The following is a 26,650-nucleotide window of genomic DNA, read 5'->3' on the forward strand; positions in this document are numbered from 1 at the left end:
GTATGTTAAGGTGTTGATTTCCATCACATAATACACTGGAAGAACATTCAACTTGAAGTACAGAGTCTCTGGCCTTTATATGAAATAATAAAGCATATGAACTCTTGGATGTACTTGTGTTCATGGAAGGTTCTGTTTCTGCCTAGGGTTTTTCACACTTGGTTTTCAGGATGTTAGCACGTCTGCACAAGAATGGCACCAATACATAAGAAAAGCTGCAAAATACCAGGCTGAAGGCCAGTTGCACAATCTGACAAAGAGAAGAGGACTTTTCCTTTTGGTGAAAGGTCTCTAGCTGTAGGTATAGATGTCAAGCAACCTCAAATCCCCATGATAGGTAAGAATGACCACAACAAACCTTATTGCGGTCAGAACAGAATGCAAAACTCATCTCTTTGCCAGAGCCCTTTTTTTTTCTCCCTAAGAAGGGAGAAAACAAAGGAAAGAAGCATGTTCATATTGAGGTATACACACACACACACACTCACACTCTTTAAGGTGCTCTGAAGCCATGCTTACAATATATTGTAGATACCAGATAGATAAGAACCATCTAACTGATCTCTCTCCAGAAAGTTGAAACTGTCTGGTGGACAACTCCTGTAACACAGGACCAGGATAGAGGTTGCAAGCACAAAGGTCAAATTTCAGGCATAGGTACGGTATTAAAAAAAGAGGGGAGTAGTTGAACTGTGAGGTTTTTTGGGAGTGAGACTGTCATAGCTCGGCCTAAGTCCATTCAGCGAAGAATCTGGCTCTGTGGCTGAATTCTTCCACTCCCCCGTCCCCATCCACACACTTTGCCTTTGCTAATTTTGGGTGTCTCCTCTGTTCCTTTCTCATGTCTTGCCATGTTCGAGTTTTAATTACACATGCTGATGGATTTGTTGTTCTAAGGGGTGGTGATGTGTTGTTACCGACACAGGTGCCATTTGAGCAATCTCCCCAGCAAGGTGCCAGATGGAAAGTCATCTCAGAATTGGCACCAAAATCCCAAACAAAACACCTTGTGTGTTTGTATTTGCAGGAAAAGTTCCTCCCTTCTCCTGTCCTTTCTGCCCCTCTTGTAGAACTTAACCTCTTTGACCACTGCGGAGATGCTTAAAGGGAACATTAATTGGGGCGGCCGAACGGAAGATGCTGGGGAACTACAACTTAAGAAATGGGGTTGACTTCTGTGCAGCGTAAAGTAACAGACAAGTGCATAAACCCTTCCATGAGTTCATGTCTCTCACCTTCCCCTATGTTCCATCTAAAAAGAGCAAGAGCCCCTCTGTACCATAAGGGGTTTTAACACAGATACCTGTTAGCAATACCAGACAGCTATGTCATCTCTATTGCAATATCTCAGGGACAGCCTTATGATTTATAAGGCCCTAAAATGTCAGAGTGTCTCTCATTTACTCTGGTGCAGCTGTTAAAGGGGAGTTTGGAGACAAGGAGAGGTGACCTCCACTGAAGCAGTCTCCTCCTCTAGCCCCACAGCAAGAACGGGAGGTCACATCAACCCACAAGGGTTGCAGGGTCCCAAGGGAAACTGCATCGGAGCGGTCATTTATGTTGCTTCTGCCTGATGCCCACAGTGAGATAACAGCAATATGCATTTCGATTGTGCCTTCCCTCCAAAGATCTCCAATGTAAATTAATTAAGCTTGACAGGAGCTTGTGGAAGCAGGAATTTTGTACAGATTAGTCCTTTTGTCAGCTCTTCCATCGTCATTACTTTCCCAGATCTATGCTGTGCAATGTGACCCCGCAAGCCAGTGTGATGTATTGGCAGGTTTGCTACTGAAGCAGCCAGGAAAATAGAAAAATAAAATCAGTGTAAAACTGACCTACGGCAAACCGCTGCAGCTAACTTAATACCATCATGATTCCACCTCCTAGAGGAAGGACCAAGGCTGGGGCAGCTGCTCCATAGCTCCATAAATGCTTTGTGCATATGGAATAATAGGTTGCACAGTAACAGGGAGAAAGCTGCTGAATAGTCCAGAAAACAGACGTAACTGAAGGGCACTCTCCAAAGTGACCTTAACCTAATGAGCACATGTGAAGCTGAGATGAGCTACAGCATGCTTCGCCTATGATTTTGACCTGGTGCAGCCACAAGTCTGGTACTCACCTCCTGAATACACTATTTCCGTGATAAATCAAAACGGATCATATTAAATGTCATGTGTGGTCCACAACATTAGCAAAAGCTTGAGTCATCTACCCACTCAGAGAAGAGAAGCAATGGTGTTGCAAGGAGTTTTGGAACAAGCCTGTTGGAAGCTAACCAATCATGTGGCCAGGGCCGTGGTTTGGGAAGCACATATGATTCATTTTTTTTTAACCCCGTCAGCTTAGTCATTTCCCTTTCGGAGAATATGTTCAACACATTCATTAATGATCTGGAAAAGGGAGTGAGCTGTGAAGTGTCAATGTTTGCAGATGACACAAAATTATTCAAGATAGCTAAGTCCAAAGCTGATGGGAAAGAGTTAAAAAGGGATCTCACAAACCTGGGTGACTGGGCAACAACATGGCAGATGAAATTCAACACTGATAAGTGCAAAGCAATGCAGAATGCAGAAAATAATCTACTCATCTATAATGATGGGTTCTAAATTAGCTGTTACCACTCAAGAGAGAGTGGAGTCATGGAGTCATTGTGGATAGTTCTCTGAAAACTTCAGCTCAGTGTACAGCAGCAGTCAAAAGGGCTAACAGAACCTTAGGAACTATTAGAAAAGGGATAGAAAATAAGATAGAAATATCATAATGCTATTCTATAAATCAATGGTGCAGCCCACACCTTGAATACAGCATCCAGTTCTGGTCGTCCCATCACAGAAAAGATATAGTGGAACCTGAAAAGGTTCAGAGACAGGCAACAAAGATGATCAAGAGTATGGAATGTCTTCCAGACAAGTAGATACTAAAAAGATTAAAAGTTTGACATAGTTAAGGAGGGATATCATAGAGGTCTATAAAATTATGAACGGTGTGGAGAAAGTGAATAGAGAAGTGTTATTTAGCCTTTGCCACAATACAAAAATCTGGGGTCACCAATGAAATTAATAGGCAGGAGGTTTAATACAAAACAAGAGAAAGTCCTCCTTCACACAATGCACAATTAATCTGTGGAACTCATTGCCATGGGATGTTGTGATGGCCAAAAGTATAAATGGGTTAAAAAAAAAAAGAATTGCATAAGTTCACGGAGGACAGGTCCATCAATGGCTATCGGCCAAGATGTTCTGGAATGTAACCCCACGCTCAAGGGAACCCTAAGCCTCTCACTGCCAGAAACCAGGAGGGGAAGATGGGTGGATCTCTCCAAAATTGATCTTTCTGTACACTTCACCTGAAGCTTTGGTACTGGCCACTGTCAGAGCTAGATACTGAGCTAGATGGACCATTGGTCTAACCCAAGTATAGCAGTTCTTAAATTCTTATGTTCTTTTGGTGCTGAATAAAATCCTTCTACAACTCATCTAACTTGTGCAACCAGAAAGGGCAAACCTACCCAAGAAGGCATTGTGAGCAAACCCTGGCCCAGATTTATATTCATCAGATGTTTGGCAAAGGGATTCTCTCTCCAAGGCCCTTTTGGTACTCAATGCATTAAGAATTCAACAATTTCTAGAGGCCTTGATAATGTTTGCAGGTGGCTCTATAGCCCAATGTACTCTGAGCACAAACTAACTTTGCAAAAACAAATAGCGTTGTGAAAAATGGCTAATCTATGCTTCAGGTTTTTAATGTCCTTTGCCCAGAGCAGGATAAACTGGTCTATGTTCAGTTATTCTCCCTCAGTTTCTGGAGGCTCACTATCTGTCTTAGGTTTCAGAGTAGCAGCCGTGTTAGTCTGTATTCGCAAAAAGAAAAGGTGGACTAGTGGCACCTTAGAGACTGTTGAGACTAGTCCTCCTTTTCTTTTTATCTGTCTTAGGTACTTCTATGGCCCCCATTTCTGTAGTACCTGAGACCTCCACAATCTTTATCACTGACCTGCCCTACAGCGGAGTTGCAAGGATAAATTTGTTACAGTCCTTGTTTTACAGAGGGGGAACTGAAGCACAGAGAGACTAAGTAACTTATCCACTGTCACGCAGAATGTTGGTGGCAGAGCAGGACCTGAACCCGCCTCAAACTGCCCCGTACCCTAACTAATGGACCATCTCTCACATGTGGGGTAAAAATATCAAACGAGGGACAGGATGCAAGATGATTAGAAGGGCATGAAGCTGTGAACAAAAGCATGTCAGCTTAGTTTCATGATCCAGTATTCCTTATGTAAACTATTTCTGAGTGAGAAGAGCACAAATTTGTGGGGGACAGGGCTAAATTTGTGTCCTGACTCTTAGCCCCCTTTACAGATTGACACGGGTCCAATTTGGAACAGCGGATCGGACTCTGCTTGAACTTTGAGGAAGTTGAGATCAGAACTTTGTAGCCCTATCCAATCTCTAGTAAAATGACCATATTTCTTTTTGACAGGTTTCAGAGTAGCAGCCGCGTTAGTCTGTATCCGCAAAAAGAAAAGGAGGACTTGTGGCACCTTAGAGACTAACAAATCTATTTGAGCAAAAGCTTTCATGAGCTACAGCTCACTTCATCGGATGTATGCAGTGGAAAATACAGTGGGGAGATTGTATATACACAGAGAACATGAAACAATGGGTATTACCATACACACAGACCTCGGCCATTGTCTAGAACTCTCCATTCCTCTCGGCCCCAGTTCAGCAAAGCGCTTCAGCTAAGCTCCCATTGGTTAATGAGGGCTTCAGTGGCACTTAAACTTGTGCATAAGTGGGAATATAGGAACTGCCAGACTGGCGGGGTCCATCAGGCCCAGTATCCTGTCTCTGATAGTGGCCAGCATCAGAAGTTTCAGAGGAAGGAGTAAGAAAGCTGCAGCAGGTAGATGTGGGATAATCTGTCCCCTAAATTAGATCTCATTGTAGTCTCTAGTAGCTAGAGAACTGGCTTAAGCTGTGAAGCCCAGGGTTTAATATTCCTTCCAATATTTTTTAGCTTCCGTTATAACTCTGTGTATTCTTGATATCCACAGAAACATCCAATCCCTTTTTGTATCTTTTTCAGTTTGTAGAATTGGGATAAAGTTAAGTGGAGGTCAAAGTGTTTTGCTGAAATGGGACCTTAATCTGTCATTTTTATGCCTCCAGATCTAATCACCAATCGTCCTTTTTATACATTCACTTGGTTTCCGCCTGCTAAATTCACATACAGACAAAAATGCAAAACTCTTAACACTTTCTCCCCCAAAACAAAGTTAACTTGAACTCTGTGTGCTTTTTCCTCACTGTGCCTTCTTTTCTTTCCAGCCAGGGGCAAAGCGTGATTCTGTTGACCATCCTCTCTACGAATCAGCTATGCTGTTGTGGAACTTTTATTGGCAATAAATATTTTTATTGCTTAGATTAATATGATTGAAAGCATTGCACCTAGTAAATACTGTGTGCTATTTGCTTTAGCAACACCTATGGAAAAGGGCAAGCTGGGACCAAGGCAGTCCTGGGACCAGTGGAAGTATAGGCTCTGCACTGCTAGAGGGGGGCCTGGAAGAATAATGAACAGAGGTTATTCTTGGAGGGAGGTCCACCCAGCAAGGGGACTCACCATTGGTGTGTGCTACTACCATGTGTTGTAATGTTCCACTTCACTGACTATCAAAGCTTTCTACAAGCTCGCCTGCTGACTTTTGACCAGGGGATCCCTTTCAACGTGGGGGAAATCTGCTGAGGGAAAGAAAGAGGGAAAACATTTTAAAAAAGAAATAAATGGCAGTTGGTTTTCTGGTGGTCTCATTTTTATTGCCTGTGGATTTGATGTTTGAGCTCTGCCCCGCCGTAGTGGCTCGGGGCTGATGTGTATTGTTACAGGATATGAAGCATGGTTTTTACCTGCCTGGGCTATTGTAATAATAACGGAGATATTCAATAAGAGACTTTTCTGTAGATTTTATATGAACACACACACACACACACACACACACACACACACACACACACACATACATACGGTCAAAGAAAAAAAAATAACTTGCTTACAAGATTTTTTCCCCCATAAATGAACTGCTTGTGAATAAGATAAATGGGGCACGTTAAATTCCATTTTTTTCCTTCCCACAACAAATTCCTTGTTCACAACTATCTTTGGCTGTTTTGCCTTCATAGTTGTATTCCTGAACCGAGAGGGTTGATGGAAGCAAAGATGCTCATGTAAGGTTTCCTTCCATGCAGTCCAGTGTTGCCTGAAGCCATTGCACTTATTTTATGGATTAAATGCCAGAAAAAGTCTGCCCCGGCAGCAGGGGACGTGTTCCTCTTCTGTTTATGCGTTAGCCTCAGAGCTAGAAGGTGTAAGAGGGAAAAGAAACTGTCTGATCCCTGTGTAAGCGAAAGGGGAAAACTAATTCTGTCAGGCTTAATTGATATAAACCATCATTTTCACTCCAGTGCAGTTCTGGACACTGTTCTACATTGTATTGTTTGTCATTTGCATTCTGTCTGTGGAAATGATAGTAAATGGTACAAATTTATTTATAAAGGGCGGAGAAATTGTGAAGGGTAGAAAGTAGAAAGGGTAAAAAGTGGGTCATCCTGAGCTGACAACTCTGATTGGGTAGAAAGTCTAACACTCCTCCTTCTTAACACTATCCAGACACTCAGGAGTGCCCACTGCACCAGGCATTATTAAAATACTAGTCAACGCTTCCCCTTCACACACCTAGTTGCCTAATCTGCATTCAGAGTTATAATAGGCACCTCTTTCTTCTGAATTTGGTCCATTTGCCAACACCTCTGAGGCAGGTCTTATTAATGACCCCATTTTAGAGATGGAGGTGGAGGCGGAGAGGTTAAAAGATGGGCCCCAAATCAGTAGGAGGGATAGTGATACAGCCAGTATTAGAACTCAGATCTTCCCAATCCGCAATCCAGCGCTCACGCTACAACAACACGTCTAATTCTCAAACCTGGAGCTGTTAGGAACAAGTGACCAGCTCAGTGTTTAGCTGAAAAGAACCTCCAAACCGTAACCTTTCACGTCGAGAATATATCTGAAAAATTGGCTCTCCTGACTTTCAGTCTCATCAGCTGCATGCAAATGGGGCATAAGCAACCAGAGATCCACATGCAACAATTGTGAAAACAAAATCACATGGAAAACTTGTAGAGTGCTGTTCATACTGGCCCTTTGAAACTCAGATGCTAGTTCTTATTTTCCCCCAAACACAGCCTTCCAGGACTCACATTTACATGACAGGTTTCAGAGTAGCAGCCGTGTTAGTCTGGATCCGCAAAAAGAAAAGGAGGACTTGTGGCACCTTAGAGACTAACCAATTTATTTGAGCATAAGCTTTCGTGAGCTACAGCTCTGCATCCTAAGTGACTCTTGTAAAAGTCATGACTGTGACATGTACCAGAACGTACTGAAAAATCATGCCAGAGGCATTTCTTGGGCTAGACCAGCAAAGCTTCATCAACTTCTGTGTCACGACGAAGAGCTGGATGCAAACTTTCAGCTAAGCCTCAGAAGAAAGGGGCCTGCATTGTGTAATGATGATAAAATATTGCCATCTGTTGGCATCCTGTGTAAGCAGACTCATAGATACTGTATATTTATTTTGCTTCTGTACAGGGGGAGGAAGGAGGAGACACTGGTATGCCAAGGGCAATCATTTCAAAGGATACTGGGAAGCCTGTCCAGGATGGACGCGTACATCAATCACATATCAACTGCAAGGCCAAAAATGACAGATACCGGAGGTGCAAGGGACTTATGAGATAAGCCTAGGTCTAACATCCAGGAAGCTGTCATTTATGCATTACTTTCATCCCAAAACAATAAGAGATGTCTTTCTGAACACTCTCGGTTACAGAGGAAAACATTTGAAAATGCAATAAACCGAAGAAAGAAACAGCAACCCCGTAACATGTAATTCCGAGAGTTGGTTGAAAACGAGAGACATAATTTTTGGAAACAACAATTACAAAGTTGTCCCTTTTGTTCACATGTTGTGGGAATTCCACATTTTTTGATGAGAGCTGCTACTACCAAAGACGCAAACAACAGAAAATTTCCCCCAGTTCTACAAATACCTCTGCACAAAATATTTGCTTCTTCAGCAGCCCTTTGCTAACATGGTAAAGTGAAAGTGACAGAAGCAAACTGTTGTTATAGTCCTTTTGTCTTTCATACAGTAAATATTTATGGGAATGACAGTGACCTACATACATATTAATATATTAGTGATGGACACATACTGTATACTTCAGATCCAAGATTTTGAACACACCAAAATCTTGAGGGGTTTTAGACTGGGGTGGTCCACAATACAGACAAGATACAAAATTTGGAAGCAGATCCCATTGTCTATACTTCAAATGCGCTCAAAGTTCAGTAGGATGTTAGGATCCAAGGTTTTGATTCCCACCCATCTCTCACTTAGACTGAGTTTTTCTTTCAGATAGAGGTCAAAGGGCTTTTCAAACCTGGCAAATTGTCATACACATCAAACAAGAATTCCTTCACCCACCTCTGAAGTGCAGCTACCTGTGGGATTGAACGCGGCAGCTAATAACCAAGATCACAACTCCTCTACACACCATTTTAGGGCAGAAGCCGAAGAATGCTGTAACCAGCTGAAGCTGCGGGGAGAGTTTTAGGAAGGTGGAAAATAAATTACCTGAAGTAGAATTTAGCGAACACACCCCGGCTAACTTCCCTGATAACCTATTGCCCCTTGCAAAGCTCTGAAGCAGAAAGGAGTGGATGTTCTCAGGTGGACATTCACAGAACTAGGGCATTTGCCCATGGGAAGACATAGGTTTCAGAGATATTGTTTTGACTGGTGTTTGTTAAAGCTAGAGAAAACCCTCTGAGTCAGACATTCCATATAACTTCACTGCCTGAAGTGCCAAGAAAATGCATGAGCATGGGGCTTTCCAATATTCTGCTGGGGCTTCTCAAACAGCACCTTGTTGGAGCTTGCAGAGGGGTAGAGAGAGAGAGACACACACCACCCACACCTGAATTCCAAAACACCAACACCACTAGCCCTTTAGCATACCTTCACACTTCAGGGCTTGGTTTTGGATCCCAGCACTTCCTTAATCGGTTAAAATATTCATTCCTTTCCTGAAGGGATGAAACTCCAAGTAATAGGTTGGAGAACCAAATGTGGGCAAAAAAATATTTAAGCCTCCCACACTGCCCTCAGGGGGGAAAAGATATCTGGATCTGTCTGCCTCACTGCAAAATCCCTAAATGGAACATTTCCGAACATTGCCAGGCAACTTTGATTCCATTGTGCAGCCTCCTCCCACACTTATCCTAAGTATATCTCGGTCCCTAGCATTCTCCATTTGTGGAAGCAAATTTGAACTGACATTCTCCGCCCCCCCCCAAAAGGTTTTCAACATGTTCATATGAGGGACCTGATCCTACTCTCATTGAAGTCACTATAACAAAAATCTCACTTTCAATTGTGTTGGACCAGATTCCAGGAAAGAACCAATTCTATCCACCACGGGTCACACTCCTCCAGCATTCTCAGAGGCACTACAGGGTAAGTTAAGGCAGAGGGCTAAGTTCAAAGAGATTGGAGATTCCAAACCCAAACACTCCGTCCCTGCACTGGACTTCCATCTAAAGATGCTCACTGTTCACACTTCACACAAGACTGAGAAACACTGTTGAACTGCTAGAGAGGAACAGCTGTGGATAGCATATGGACATTATGTCAAATTTCAGATACATTTCTGGCCCATGGTTTCTATTGCTGGCATGGCCGCTGATGTGGTATGTAAAGTTTTGGCTAGTTAAATCTTCTGTACAGTTTGGCATTATTTAACGTATTGCCCTGAGACACTGAGGCATACAGAATTGAGTATTTGTAAAGCGACGGAATCTAAAAAGGTACAGTTGCAGCCAGTATGAGGAACTTTCATGCTTCTTTACAGAGTTCCCTCACTGTCCTGTACCCTCTACATGTATGGTAGAAAACTGGTGAAGTGAAAGCAGACTTTGCCCTGCCTCTGGACACACCCCATATTAGGGGGAGGCAACTGATGCAGGGGCTGGCCACTTTATGTGAGCTGAAATTCTCAGCTTTTCAGTTAGAGGCAGATCCTGCCACTGAGCACAAAGATGGTGGCCAGAATGCTAACAAGTGGTAAGAGGGACAATTGGCCCCTCCTTGGGTATGTATTTCTAGAATCAGACCCTTAATGAGACAATATGCTCCCTTAAGTCAATTTCCTTGAAAGGACTACTCCTGTGTCAGTGATCAAAGCTTTAATGGGGTGAGAAAGCAACCAAGGTGAAATTATCTTTTTTGATGGACACTTGAGCTTTGGAAAATCTCGAACTTGGCCGCCTCACAAAAAGATTTCATCTATCCAAGGATGGGTTGAGCTTGCAGCTATCAGGCATTTTCTCCACTGCTTCTCTTTTCTTTTTAGATGCAGGATGCATTACCGCAAGACACAGCAGTCTGGGCTCTCCCGTTAGAAAGGAGACTGTCAACAGCTTGTTAGGATGTTTTGAAGGAATAGTCATAGGAGTAATAAGAAGAAGGGGTAAGGGATAGAAGTGAATTTGGAGGAATTCACATCTTTATTAATAGTATTTTAAATATCTATAGTGCCTTTCAATGGATTTAAATGGGTGATCTAAAGAACATTAGCTAATTAAGTTATATAGCAGCCATGAAAGATTAAGGAGTCTGGTGGTACCTTAAAGACTAACAGATTTATTTGGGCATAGGCTTTCGTGGGTAACAAAACTCCTGAAGAAGTGGGTTTTTTACCCATGAAAGCTTATGCCCAAATGAATCTGTTAGTCTTTATTGTGCCACTGGACTCCTTGTTGTTTTTGTGGATACAGACTAACACGGCTACCCCCGATACATGAAAGATTAATGTCCTACTCTGCAGGTGGGGAAACACTAAGGCACAAAGAGGTTAAGTGAGTTGTCCAGGCCCATTCAGTAAGTTAGTGGAAGAGCTAAGGACAGGGCTCCTGGATTCCTAGTGTTGTGTTCTGCCACTTGACACATTTCCTTGCCTTTGAAAAGAAAAATATACATTCCTTTCCATGTTGGTGTCACAGATGCAGAAGTGCCCTGTCTGTATGACAAAGCAGCTCACACTTGACTCTGTGACTATACCTGGAGGCACTCTCACCTACAGCTCAGGAGGTTATGATTTCAATCCCTACACCAGCATTTGGGCATATGATGCTGAACCGGGGGCAGGGGAATCTGAGCTCATACTTAATATTGAATAACACCTAGGATGGAGCCCCACTTGTATTTTTTATTTCTGCATCTATTACCTGCTCCTGCTGCTCAGAAAATAGTTACAAAAATATGTTTATTGGCAGGGTGGACCTAGGTGGGTAGAACTAGTGTGTTAATCTTGCCCTTCTGGAGACTTGGGTATCTCAGTTTACAGGTAGAATGAGTTTAGTAGTTATTAGGATGACTAACTGTCTCTGTTCAAGAAAGGCTGATAACTGGAATAAGATTGCAGGTCATAACTGGAGCACATTGGCAGTACTGTCTGGAACTCCAGATAGAGTTCTTGTAGGTCAGGACTGATGAGAACTGGCAATTCTATGCTGCTGGAAATTTGAGGATGAGAACAACAGGAGGTGCTGCCAGTCAGGAATGAAGTGCATTAGGAGAGCTATCTGGGCCCCACCACTCAAGTGGCAGTGACAGAAGAGCAGGTGTAAGTAACTCCAAGGGAGTTATTAGTTGATGGAGCGGGGTCTAGCTTACAAATTTGACCCTGTGAATTAACATGAGTGACCGTAATATGTGACCTATCGCTTAAATCAGCCTCTGCACCAGATGACTGGAGGGCAGCTAATGTAATGCTGATTTTTAAGAAAGGCTCCAGAGGCGATCCTGGCAATTACAGGCCAGTACCAGGCAAATTGATTGAAACTATAGTAAGGAACAGAATTATCAGACAAAGATAAACCCTGTAGGATAGGGAAGAGTCAACATGGCTTTTGTAAAGGAAATCATGCCTCACCAATCTCTTAGAATGATTTGAGGGTGTCAATAAGCATGTGGACAAGGGTGATCCAGTGGATACAGTGTACTTGAACTTTCAGAAAGCCTTTGATAAGGTCCCACAAGAAAAGCTCTTAAGTAAAGTAGGCAGTCATGGGATAAGAGGGAAGGTCTTCTCATGGATCAGTAACCGTTTAAAAAAGACAAGAAAGAAAGGGTAGGGATAAATGGTCAATTTTCAGAATGGAGAGAGGTAAATAACAGCATCCCCCCAAGGATCTCTCCTGGGACCTGTGTTGTTCAACATATCCATAAACGATCTGGAAAAGAGAGTGAAGAGTGATGTGCCAAAATTTTCAGACGATACTAAATTATCAAGATACTTAAGTCCAAAGCTGACTGAGAAGAGTTACAAAGGGATCTCACGAACATGGGTGTTTGGGTGACAAAATGCCAGACGAAATTCTATGCTAAATTCAAAGTAATGTACACTGGAAAACATAATCCCAACTACACATACTAAATGATGGGGTCTTAATTAGCTGTCACCACTAAAGAAAGAAATCTTGGACACATTATCGATAGTTGTCTGAGGGCATCAGCTCAATGTGCAGTGTTAATCAAAAAAGCTAACAGAGTGTTAGGAACCATTAGCAAAGGGATAGATCAGACAGAAAATATCATAATGTTACTATATAAATCCATGGTACACTTATTGCATCCAGTTCTGGTTGCCCTATCTCAAAAAAAGATGTGTTAGAATTGGAAAAGGTACAGAGGACAGCAAACAAGATTAGGGGTATACAACAGCATTCAGGTAAGGAGAAATTAAAAAGATTTGGACAGGTCAGCTTAGAAAAGGGAAGACTAAGGGGGGAAATGATAGAGATCTATAAAATCATGAATGGTGTGGGGAAAATCAATAGGGAAGTGTTGTTTATCCCTTCACATAAAACACAAGAACCGAGGGTCACCAAATGAAATTCATAGGTTTCAAACTAACATAAAGAAGCACTTCTTCATACAACACATAGTCAACCTATGAAATTTGTTGCTGGGGGATATCGTGAAGGCCAGAAGTATAACTGGGTTCAAAAAAGAATTAGATATGTTCATGGGACATAAGCCCATCAATGGCTATTAACCAAGATGGTCAGGGAAGCAACCCCATGCTCTCGGGGTCCCTAAACTGCCAGAAGCTGGGACTGGATGATAGGTGATGGATCACTTAAAAATTGCCCTGTTCTCTTCTTTCCCTGTGAAGCATCTGGCCGCTGTCAGAGGACAGTATACTGGGCTGGATGGACCATTGGTCTGACCCAGTATAAACATTCTTATGTTCCTACAGTTTAACTTTACCTCTTGCCCATCCTTCCCCTGAAAAAGATGTATGTATATTCAGTTTGTTTGAACTCATTCATCTTTCAAACTAAGGATTTGCCTGACTCTTAAAGAATCCTCAATTTTCACCCAGTGAAAGATAATGGATTGATGGACCCAGAGATTGAATGGGCCTAAAACATACTCACCCTGAAGCAGACACTTCCCTGGTTAAATAAATGACTTAGCATTTCTGTGGGGAACTTGTCATTATAGGGTTCTAATGAGATCATGGCTCATTGTATAAATTATAAGGACACTGAGCCTAATGCTCCTTTGACTTACAACAGTAAATGAAGCGGTTGACTCCATGAAGTCAATGGAGTAACACCAGTGTAAAACTGCTGCAGATGAGAGAAGTAAGGAAGCACATACTTCCTTTGATTAGCTGGAGTGTTGGATTCTCCTCGCACATCAGTTTTACCTGGTTCTAGCTCCAGTGACTTCAACTGAATTATTCCTGCTTTACCTTGGTTTGAGCAAAAGGAGACTCCGGCATAGAAATACTAAACCAGACACTGTGAGACTTATAAATCTGCATGCCCTGGGGCCAAATTCTGATTCTGAATACATTAATGTAAATCCAAAGCATTCCTCATTCATTGTCTGAGCAACTGTTAATGATTATGGCTGGCCAAAAGAATTCCATCTAACATTTTTCATTGAAAACCTGGATATTTGGTTAAATGAAAGTTTTCATAGGAAGTGTCTGCTTTCCTCAATTCTTTTAAAACCCCAAATCCAAAACTTTTTGGCCAGAAACAAAAAATAAAATAAAACTGGTTTTCAGCACTTTTTGGCTGTTTTTTTCCCGATGAGAAATTACTTTCCAAAAAATATACATACGACCAGCTCTGATAATGATACTTGTCATCCTCTGTGAAGCTCTGTATCAATCTCTATACAGTTACACCACCATAAACCGCCCCCCCGCCCCCGTTGACTGGTTTGTTCTTCAATGTAAAATTATTGCGCACCCACATTCTTTAATTTGACAGTGACACTTGGTTTGCAAAAGTTAGTTTAATACCAACAAGTTTAGTTCAGATTTCAAGTTTGTCTGGCAAACTGATGTTTTAATGGCTTTGACACTCCTGTTTAAAACTAAAATTCGACTGTGGTTATTTCATCTTACAAACATCTCTCTTTGATTTAATTGGCTGTTCAATGTCCTTTAAAAGAGGCATTTCTCTTGGTAAACTTCATAACTGGGGCTGTCTAACTAACCTCTTTTTTTTTCTTGTTGGTCAATTCAATTCATCTAAATTGCTCCTTTGTATGAGAACCTGGGAAAATATAGTAACAAAGCAACTTCAGAGGATGTGGTTATCATGAGATAATCAACCCCCTGGGGAAATTAGATGCACCTGGCTGAGCTGTGCCTTGTTATGCCATAGGAGAGTGATTAACTATACAAGCCACACCTCCCTTTATACCCCAGTCATGCCCTGCTGCAAATATTAACCACTGTCCTATAAATACAAATCCTTAATAAATCAGCATTCGTGATACAAGTGACGCGATTGTCCACAAAAAGAAAACATGGCCCATGACACGGGAAGTTACAAGATGCTTGTATAAATCTGCTTAAATCAGTGAAATGATTAGTTACAAAACCACAGTTCAGTGAAGCTAGAGGCAAAGGTGGTTGTTGGGATTTGTGGCATATGACATTGTCATGGGGAGTATGTACCCCACAATTGGCCCAGTGACCAAAGGCACTGCCAACCCCTGCTGATTGGAAGCCTCACAGCAAAAGGGAGGATAGAAGGGCCGGGAAGCAGAGGGGCAGGGCAGCTACCAAGGGAGCGAGCAGGCTGGAGAAAGGAACTCCTGCCAGCGAGCTGCAAAAGAGCTGCCCAGAGACAATGGCCCAGTAGGGGATGAACTGACCAATAGGCTGGAGAGCCTGCAGAGATCCAGGGGGAAGTAGGAAGAAGCTCAGGGCACTGTCGGAGATGATGAACCCTGACCCTACTTCTTCCCTAACTTGAGGGCACTGAGCTGGAACCCGGTGGAGTGGGTTGGCCTGGGTTCCTCTACCAACTCCCTGGCATACTGGAGGTGGAGAAAGGGTTTTCAGACTCCTGGAACAAGGAATAGCTTGACAGCCCCACTGGCTATGTGAGCCCAGGGACCATGCCACGCTTGGCCAGAGAGGGTGCCATTGCACTGACACATGGCCTCACACCCATGCTGTCTTCAACTTGGGAAGATCATTTTCTGGGAGAATACTATACGGTGTCTCTTATTCTGTGAATGTACAGTGCCTGGCAGAAAAGGACTTGATGTTAGCTAGGGTCCCCTACATGCAACAGTACACACACACACACGCACGCACATTCTCATTCAGGGAATCTGTTGCCAGGGCTACTTAGGGTATCATAGCAAAATAACATAGTACAAACTTATTTTTGTAGCATCTTTCATACAAACTATGTTCTCCAAATGCTTTAAAGAGTCAAATAACCAATAGTAATGAAAGAGAAACCAAAGAATTATAGGCAAAAGGGGAAGTGTATGCTTCCAGAGAAGATTTGAATGCAGTTGGAGAGTCCACAGCCATCGAGATACAAGGAGGATTTTCCAGATAGCAGAAACTGCAGATCAGAAAGCTCTTTTTCCGACAGCGATGAGACGTAGGAGAAAAGCAATGGAGGCGACTAACGCTAGAGGGTTCAAAGGAATGAGGAAGGGAGCACAGTATCAGTAAGTGGAACTTTCTGGATATTTTAACACTTGACCTATAACTACATTTAATGGAGAAAAATCTTTGTCACCTAGCAACATTGCTATGGTTAGAACAACACACCTATCCCTTGTCCGGGAAGGGCTCGAAAATGGTCCAGATGGAAAATATTTTCACCGGGAGTCATCCCTTGATGCCTAAGCAAGGAGAAAGGAGATCCTACTCATTTTGCTTAGAGCTTCTTTGTAGCAAATACATCTTCTTCCTGTTTTTGATTAGCGACTAACAAGCTGTAACTCGTATTGGCTCACCATGAGGCCTTCAGTTCCCATGACCTGGTCTTTGGATTTTTTCAATTAGACACCTGAAAGAGATGAATTTGGCTGTCATGATCTTACCACCCAATGAAATGTAGCCCACTGCTCCAAAACCTACTACATTTGATACTAGCCTTGGATGAGAAGGACATAAAGTACATTGCACACAAACTGAAGGCAACTCCTGCTTAGCACAAGAGATCAGACACCTGACATCTTTCACTGAAGTGTGGCTAGCATTTTACTGCAAGACTCATCTTGAGAGCTGTTTTTCAAATACCAGCTACACTGAGTTTCCCAACCTCACATACCTCAAACTGACACAGTATACTTTGGAAGGGTACCAGATTCTAGTAATTAAACTATTATCTTTTTTGGTGTGCTGTAGGCCTCCTATCCCTGAGGAATGCATTGTGTGTTTTAATTAGCAACAAAGTTTTGAAAGGAAATATGCATGCAATGCTGGCTTAAACAGCCAGCCATATGTGGACCTGATTGTTGTAATATTTCCAAAAGAAAAACAAAGTCATTCTCTTGAAATTAAAGCTACACAAGTGTCTTTCTTTTCAACACAAACACCAAATAATAATAATGAAATCTAGAAAATCATCAGTTAAGCCAAAACTAACCTCCAGACTAATCTTAATTATTGAGCCTTTAACTCCCCCAAATGCATGCACGAGGAGTTGCATCCAGTTTGCAACTACCCAAAGTGCACACAAATGCAACACCTTAACTCTGACCTCAGCAGGATTAATATGTTAATCTGACTGATTTACTGCAAAAGTCTGTGGTTAGAACTGCAACTGACCCCACTGCAAGGTGTCATTTGGTACAGCAGTCCCCTAGACATTTTGGTAGCATGCCAGGTAGAGGTCATAGAGTCATCAAATTTAAGGCCAGAAGGGGTTACCAGATCATCTAGATGGACCTCCTGTATATATCACAGGCCATCACCACCAGCTAGTACCCGTACACTTAACCCAACAATTGAAATTGGACCAAAGTATTACAGCCCACAGGAGACTAGACTATTATGGGCCACAGGCAAAGAATAAGAGGGACCAAGGCCCACCAGTGCCTGTGGTCCCTCTAATGGTAGGGAAATGATTAAATGAGATATCAGATAGTCCTGGAAAGTGACCTGCACCCATATGCTGCAGAGGAAGGCAAAATAACCCGAAGATTACTGCCAAACTGACCTGGAGGAAAATTCCTTTCCGACCCCACATATGGCAATCAGTTAGACCCTGAGCATGTGAGCAAGAACCAGCCAGCCAAGCATCTGAGAGAGTGAACGATCGGAGCCACCACCAGTCGTCAGGAATTTTTTGACTAAATGTTGTGGCTGCAAAACAATTGATTTGTCAAAGGTTTCACCAGGAAGGTTTCTCAGATCCAGGATGGAATTTCTGGTCAAAACCACAGAGAAAGAGAGAGGGGGAGCCCAAAATAGCCAATATCCCCATGGTTATGGCATCACTTGGGATGTATGATTCCCTTAGCTTACTGGCGATTCTGGTGTGTCTCATTTTCTTCCACAAACAATTCCAAAAGGTCTCTGTTTCATTTCAGTGCAGATTGAACAAAAATGTCGAAACATTAATTTTTTTTTATGACACAGAAATCTCGTTATCTGGCCAGCCCTTGCTAAGCTAAGCACTATTGGTGCTCCTATCACTAGGATCTTTGGATTCTTCCCCTTATTGGGTTCCCAAAAAACATTTGCACACTTTGTGCAACTAATAATTCCTTTACTAGACCTATCAGAAATAAACAGTGCAATCCTCCTAGGCACAATTGCTTTAATGGTTACAAAGAATAGATTAACTAACAATTCTTAATCCAGCCCTTAGGACCACCCAGTCCAAGGATATAATAAGTAATAACCTTCTTCATGGGCATTCCCTGCCAGAAATGTCTTTTTTTAGAACATTAAAGGGGTCATGAACGTCAGTGAAGCAAACTGGCTAAAAATTCAAACAATTATTTGAAGAAACATCTATAGTACTGGCTCATCTTCAGTAAGTAATAATGTTGGATGTGCAGATGACCGGAAAAAGAAATGGATTGTAAATTACATTTTACATGTTCATAAATAGAATAACTAATCTGTAGTGAAAAATTTATCTATGGTTTCCAGTGTAAAAAGAAAGATACTAACCTTATTAACTATAAGGCTAGCAATGTAAAGAAAGGTTTTACTTACCTTAATTTTATAGCACCCAGAATAAGATAGGCATCCCACTATACACATAAAGAGCTAGGATCCCTGGCTCAAGGACCTTACAATCTAATCTCCAATCTGATTCAACAAGCCAGTGTTATAGCAGGCATCATGAGGTGGCACTTTTACAGTCTTCTAATTTCTTTTTCTTACCATGCAAGCAAATGTTCAGTTTTGGGAAGACGTGCTGTGTTGTTGATAGAACCTTGCATGACCTAAAACTATGTAAAGGCAGTGTCTTGAGAGAGAAGCTGAAGCAAATGCAGGATTGTTTGCTCTCTGCCTTGGCCTCTGGAGTCCATACTTTAGGCAGAGTTGTCCTCTGGGAACAGGGCACTGGTGATGAGCTGAGATTCCTGAGAAGGGATTGCCTTGCATGCTGTTTGATCACCTTCGTTCCAGGACCGGTTGATGTATATAACTTAGAATACACTCTGATTCCACTTCACTGATTTCTCCTCCACTGGGAAACTGACCTGCAAAGCTCTGGATTATCTGCTACACTCTGCAGAGGTAAAGCTGATGTCAGAACAGGACACTGGCATCAGAAGAAAGGGACCGCAGCAATAAGATTACTCAGTAAGTACTTGTGTTATCAGCGTTTACCCTGAATGCAAAAATGTAATTGCAAGGAGCAGTCAAAACTGGACACATCTCTCAGATGGCATCTCCAGTTCAGAATGGGCCATGAAACTACAGGGGTGTTAAAACTGGACCTCAGGAATGTAGATAGCCAGTTGCAGCAGTCTCATTTGGCATGAAAATGATAGAAAGATGTTAAAACCCTATGTTTCCACCCATAGCTCACCCCATCATGTGACAGTGATCAGCACAGACATGCTGGGAAGCTGCGGCTTCCATCCACAGAGGCAAGTTCTGCATGGGGGGCGGAGGCTGCACAAAAATGAAAAGTTGCCCACTCAAATACCTGTAAGTGCAGATGCAATTATTAATAAATTAAAATGTTCTCATGGGAAAAAACCATGATGAAACCACATATTTATTGTGCAATGCTGTAACAAAGTGATATTAGGACACCAATGAATAAACCCTTCCCCCGCTTGCTTTTATACTCTCCTTTGCATCATTGGACATCAGGGTCTTGTAAGTCTATCTACCCCGACAGTTCGAAGATCCTGCATGGTGATGCAGAGCTCCTCTGCTGACCGATCTAGTAGCAGGACCAGGTGGGTCCCTTTAACTTCACTTCGGGAGGTTAAAATGCGGAGAGTCTCTCTAGCCACCTGATGTTCTGGCATGAAAAATCCTTGGAAAGCAGCCAGTTCAGGAAGCAGCTGAGGATAATAAGGTTTGTTGGTAAAGTAATGGAAAACCCCAGGATGCTGAGTGAGATGGGTGACTCCACACTTTCATAGTCTCCTTTAAGTGAAAAGAGAAAGTGAATGTGAGCCCCAGCCACAAAGTTTGGACCCACATCTGGATCTCAAGTGAATTGAGAACAGGCAATGAAAGTGATAGATGTGGAAGGAGGGATGGAAATTGGGAAAGGGTTATTCCACTGCAGGTGAAGTTGTCACTAAAGTAGGCCCCATTGAGTTCCCTTTCTAGCCCCTCTCTTACTAAAGAGACCATCCACCTTTTATTTCAGAGAGACACCACATAGGATGGGGGTTTACACATGGGGGTCTCACTGCAGGGTCAGTGCCTTAGGAAAGAATAAAGGTGGCAAGGCTGGGAAATTCAGGCAACTCCTTTCTTTTCCCACAGGATTGGCACATTATGCCAAAACCGCTGTAGGGAGCTGCTATTCTGGGGGAAACTTTTGGTGGTGATTCAGCGGCAGAGCTGAGTTGGGATAGATGGACTTTCACCTTTCAGGATAAGGTGATGAGGTGGAAGGCATGGCCTGCGACACTGACAGAAAGAGTCTACTAATAAACATGGCTTTTAATGCTCTACATTTATGTTTATCCTCCCATTAAAATATTGGTCATGAAACTGGCAAGGGGGTTGGTATTTCATATGTTGTGAGCCAATACAATCTGGCTCAGAGAGGTGCAGTGGATTTGCTAGTTAAAGAGGAGGAATTGGGAGTGATCTGGCAACAAGTAGTTTGATTATTTTGTTTTTTTCCCAGTATTTAAAGTGTTCAAGTGATGAAAGATGGGGAGGGAATGCCCAACCATTTTTTATCTGAATGGGGAAAAGTTGTGGGGGAACTGGTAGGTGGAGAAAAAGGAAATGGATTACCCAAGGTCTTTACTTCAGCTGCAGCTTTGCAGTCTTCTTTCCATATCTCAAGTGCTTTGTTGTATATTTTTCAGTGGCGGATTTCAGCAGTAATATATGAGCTTGGAGACTTATGCAGAAGAAATGGAAGTGTTAAATTGTGTACAGGTTATTGTCTTACCAGAACCTAATTGTACCATTTTATCGGGGTTCTCTTTAAATATAGGGCAATCCAGTTATGAGTATTCCATGGTGAGCTATGGATAGAAGTAATTTAAGGGGTAAAGGATAGAATAGTAAATAAGGGCTTCCAAAGGAAAGTTATTTAGGACTCTGCCAGATAATGGAACTTTGTTTACTTTCCTGTCTTTTTAATATGATAATTTGGGGTTTATTGTCAAGTTCCCTTGCTGTAGCGCAAACTTCCAGTCTCCAACTTGCAGCTCTGCCACAGTCAGAACAATAGCAAATCCACTATGGAGAGCATCCCCAGGAACGTCTGAGACAAATGCCTCTACAAGGAAGGGGAGGCATTTCTCTCAGATGTTCCCGGGGATGCTCTCCAGAGTTAATGCTGACAGGTTTCAGAGGGGTAGTCGTGTTAGTCTGTATCAGCAAAAACAACAAGGAGTCCTTGTGGCACCTTAGAGACTAACAAATATATTTGGGCATAAGCTTTCGTGGGCTATAACCCACTTCATCAGATGAATGGAGTGAAAAATAGAGCAGGCAGGTAGATAGATATTAGATGTAATAGATATTACAGCACATGAAAAGATGGGAGTTACCTTACCAAGTGGGGGGTCAGTGCTAACGAGGCCAATTGAAAGAGGATGGATGTAGCCTATTCCCAACAGTTGACAAGAAGGGGTGAGTATCAGCAGAGGGAAAATTACTTTTTTTTAGTGACCCAGCCATTCCCAGTCTTTATTCAGGCCTAATTTGATGGTGTCAAGTTTGCAAATGACTTCCAGTTCTGCAGTTTCTCACTGAAGTCTGTTTTTGAAGTTTTTTTGTTGAAGAATGGCCACTTTTAAGTCTGTTATTGAGTACCCCGGGAGACTGAAGTGATCTCCTACTGGTTTTTGAATGTTACAATTCTTGATGTCTGATTTGTGTCCATTTATTCTTTTGCATAGAGACTGTCTGGTTTTGCCAATGTACATGGCAGAGGGGCATTGCTGGCACATGATGGCATATATCACACTGGTAGATGTGCAGGTGAATGAGCCCCTGATGGTGTGGCTGATGTGGTTAGGTCCTATGATGATGTCCCTTGAATAGATATGTGGACAGAGTTGGCAACGGGGTTTGTTGCAGGGATAGGTTCCTGGGTTAGTGTTTGCTCATGGTTTCAAGTTCAGCTGGTATATCAGTTCTGGGAGTAAGCAAAGAAATTCACCCCACCATGTGCTGAATATCACAATGAGACAAAATAGTTCTGCAGTGGGATACTAAGGCAAGTTATTCCACTGTCATTGCCTGACCTGGGCACTCCAAACACAGAGAGCCAACTTCTGACACCAGGAAATCTTAGAAACAATTTTCTTTTCCATTTCTGCTATTGAATGTGAAGAGGGTGAGTAATTTTTCCTTAAAAAATGAGAACAGCCTATATCCACAGCAAACAGAAACACAATCCCACTGGCCATGCTCCTGCCATCTGACATATATATGATCTTTTGTTCAACCTGGCAGACTATCATTTCCTTGCAAAGGCTCAGCAGTAAATTTATAGAATCACTTAAAGCCCTCCCTCTGAGGCTACTGAATGAGGAAAACGGTGCCTTGCTCATCAAGATGAGGATACCTGAAGCAGAAACAAGAGCTGCTCAGGATCCTGTGGGTTTGAACTTCATTGTAAGGAGAAAAAAAAAACAAAGTTATATTTTTTTTAAAGTCCTTTGCATACAGATTAGCTGTTTTGTCACTCAGTATCCCTAGTTTCCCTGTAGTGTCTGTTGAAAAGTGCTGTTTCCCAGCTTTTGGTGGCAAAAGCAACACAGTGCATCACTACAGTGATCTCTTAATAAGCATCTGCTAGGATATGCATAGTGCCTTAGCACTGCAAAACTCAGAGACCCTCTTATTAGACTTCTTTGCTTCCTACATAGGAATCAGAATTTTGCCTGGACCCATTATAAGATGAAGAACTATTTGGTAAACATTAGATGCATAAATCAGTGGGGTGTATTGAGTTTAAATCAAGGAAGAACTTGGTCCAACTAGATTATTTTCCACTGATATGACCGAGCTGTAAACTCTCATTTGCTCAATCCAGATTTTCTGGATAATACTAATACTTAGAGAAAATGTATATGCAATTGTGAAAATGAGCAATTTATTTAAATAGAAAAGGTATAATTAATATAAAAAAACTAATTCAGCCAGTAATCACCATGGACTATATATATATTCATGCCTAGGATTAAACTCACAAAGTCAATGGGATTTACCCCAGAGATGAATTTGGCCCCATATTTCTAGCTAATTTTAATGACTGTCTATCTTCAAAAGGAACTTCTTGTCAGATTTGGAAAATCCTTGGAGATAGAAGCTTTTGTTCCCCTAATAGGATCTCAGAATATCCCACCAAGACAAAGATCAGGAAATATTAAACAAACAAACAAACAAACAAACAAACAAAACCCCACACAAAACCCCTGCCACCAGCTCATGTTCTTTATCATCAGTTCCTACACTTGGCTAATTGCAGAGAGTTCATCTGATCCTCCAGCAGGTAGTGGGAACAATATTGAGATACACACTTGATTTCTCCAGCCCACATATTCCCCAATTCATAACCCAGACCTGTACACAAGAATTCAGCATGGTGTCATTTAAGCTTGTCTTTTCTGTAAATACCCAGTGATGTCCAGAAGGAACTAGGTGTGTAATGTCAATGTCTCTCATTATTTATATCGAACCCCAGGTGTGCAGTGCTTTGATTAACAGATGTCTGTGCATCATTACAGTAATACCAGTTGAGCGTCCACACTCTACCCCCTAGGAGAGCCTTGAGGAAGGGCGGGGTAAAATCACTTCAGGCCACCATTGTGCCCAGGGCTGCTCCTGGGGCTGAAATAGCTCCTGGCATAGTTTAAGAAGTCTTCCCTGGCCTGTGAGTGCAATACTGATAAGAATGCCTATGGCACATAGTTCTACCACTCTGCTCCCTCCATGGTTCACCAGCAACCCCCCTGCACCAGGTCTTGCAGGAGGTCCTTATTAATCTACCACAATGCCTCCCACCAAAGAGACTCTCCCTTGCCCTGCTGTAGGTGTCTTACAACCTCTGCATGCTGTCACAGCTATGTATAGGGCCGGAGTGGGGGCAACAGTCTCATCCAGCATCTCACCATTCCTGTAGGGGTTTCCATCTTGAAGGATCTACAAGCTTTCTGAGAACTTTACAAGTACATGGATCACTTTGCTGACTGCTGAAATGCAGCTACCTGTGGGGTAGAACATGGAATCTATCGATCGGTTCCAGGCTACAAGACTCTGTGTGCACCTGCCGTGGGACGCCGAGCCCCTCCTTTTTCAGGCAGTCATCTGGCCACAGAAGCACACAGCAACACTACACAAAGGGTTTATGGGGGCTCATTGTAAAAGAAACTGTCACCACCGAAATGGTAGAGAGAATACAGAAAAATTGCCAAAGTTGGAATGTGGCCAGGTTATTTGTTTTACATCTCACCCACAAGAAGGAACCCAATCAAAACCACCCCCTACAAACAAAACCAGTAATAAGCTATCAACTGCTAAGTTTGCTTCAAACAGAATAACAAACTACAATAATAAAAGGAGTACTTGTGGCACCTTAGAGACTAAGACTTAGTCTCTAAGGTGCCACAAGTACTCCTTTTCTTTTTGCGAATACAGACTAACACGGCTGTTACTCTGAAACTACAATAATATTAAATATGACTTGAACCACAAAAGCAAAGGGGTTCTATTTCCCTGCTCTGTCAGCACATGGAATAAACCCTTGACATGAAAAAGAGGACATTTGCACACATTGAGAGACCAGATTCAACATTGTTTTTTGAGTGATCACAGAGTGCAGACACTGGAAGGCAGCGTGATATCAGCAAGTCCTCTTGAGCAGTCTGAATTAAACACGAGAGCCTTGGTTAGGGCTGCATTAGCCGCCACCTGAACTGTCATTGAAAGGTCAAGACAAACCTAAACAAGGCTATTTTGGGGACTCAGAAAGTTCAGTTAACTTTTTTTTTGGAGACAAATGTATTTTAAAAGGAAGAAAATCACGGTGAGAAGGGATATCCTTGGGGTATTCCCAGACTAGCAGAAGCAGCAAATATATTTATTAATTATTATTATTAGGTATAGAACAGCTCACTGCTTTCTGTAGTAACTCCAGGAACGTGTGCCAGCTGCTATCTTGTCTGCCACAGGTGACTGGACTGGGAACCTCCAGAGCTAAAATCATAAACCCTATACATCTTGAGTTATCAGGCCAGTTCCTATAGTTGGGAGCTGTAACTGACTTGCATCTTCTGATGAGTAGGCACTGGGTGGGAAAGGGAAACACACATTGAACAGTGGGTTTCAAAAGCGCTATGAAAAATGGTGCAAAGAACTCGGGGGTTTATCTGAGGAGAACCAGCTGAGAATGGATAAATGAAAGGTCATGGTCTGAAAGTTATAAACCCTCAGAGAAAAGGTGATGGTGTTATAAGGTAACCTTTTCTGATGTCTGCTGTTGCAGATTCAAGAGGTGACAACAGCAGAAGTTTCCAGTTCCACTACCTTGAAGAAAGGCTTGTGGGAGATATAAAATGCATTTATTTCTCTTCTGTGTAGCATGCAATACATACAAGCACTTCAGCAGGTTATGATTATGGCTTTCTCTAACTCAGCTTTTCACCTACAACTAACCTCAGCTAGAATTTCAACACTCATCCTTATGAACTCCAAGGATGAATCAATCCTAATGTGTTTGCAATTGTCTTATTTTTGAAACATTTATATTTTGCTTGGATGTTAACAGACATGTATTTTCTTTTTCTTTCTTCTTTTTTCCCCCTTCAGGCAAATGCATGACATATGGCCCAGTTTTTCCCTTCAGAAAAGGCATAATGCCACTGCTGAGCCATGATTGCACAGTTGTTAAACAGCAGGGATTATCAGGCAGGACAATATTAAGTGGTATTTAACAGCAAGACCAAAGTTCCTTGTCAAATGCTTGACTTACTGTTCCTTGATTGTTAGCATCCCAGCAATGAGACCTTTTGCACTGAACCATTTTTCATTTTGACAACAAACTACTGCAGCTATCCAATGTTGCCTTGCTGGAGCTGACAGCCAAGTATTTCTGTGGCAGAAATATTACTACATAGTGGGGCTCAGGGATGGAAGGTAGACATTTTTTATCCCTCTCCTTTCAGAGTGCAATGGCATTCCAAGCAGTAGGTGTTCTGAGTCACTGGCTGGCTAATGTATTCAGTATGATCCTCTGTCTAGTCATAACAATGGTGTAGGGACAAAATCAAACTCATGATGCAATCGTTTAAATTACATACTACCTTCCTTTAGATGCATCTTAATGGAAATCTATGGTAGGAGGCAAAGGGACACCGAGGGAGGTTGAATTACCTCGTTTGGCATGAATTTCTAAAAGGTTTGGGCAGGGCACTTGAAGTACCTTTAATCTTCTACCAAAGCTGTTTTAATAAGGCACTAAAAACAAGAGTGGTTATGAAAGGTATGATATGATGGGAGCAAAAGGCAGGAAATAAAAAAAAAGAACGAACTTAATGAAGGTTTAATCTTCAAGGGAATAT

This window comes from Lepidochelys olivacea, assembly GCF_965140295.1.
Source record: "Lepidochelys olivacea isolate rLepOli2 genome assembly, chromosome: 14".
NCBI classification, from domain to species: Eukaryota; Metazoa; Chordata; order Testudines; family Cheloniidae; genus Lepidochelys; species Lepidochelys olivacea.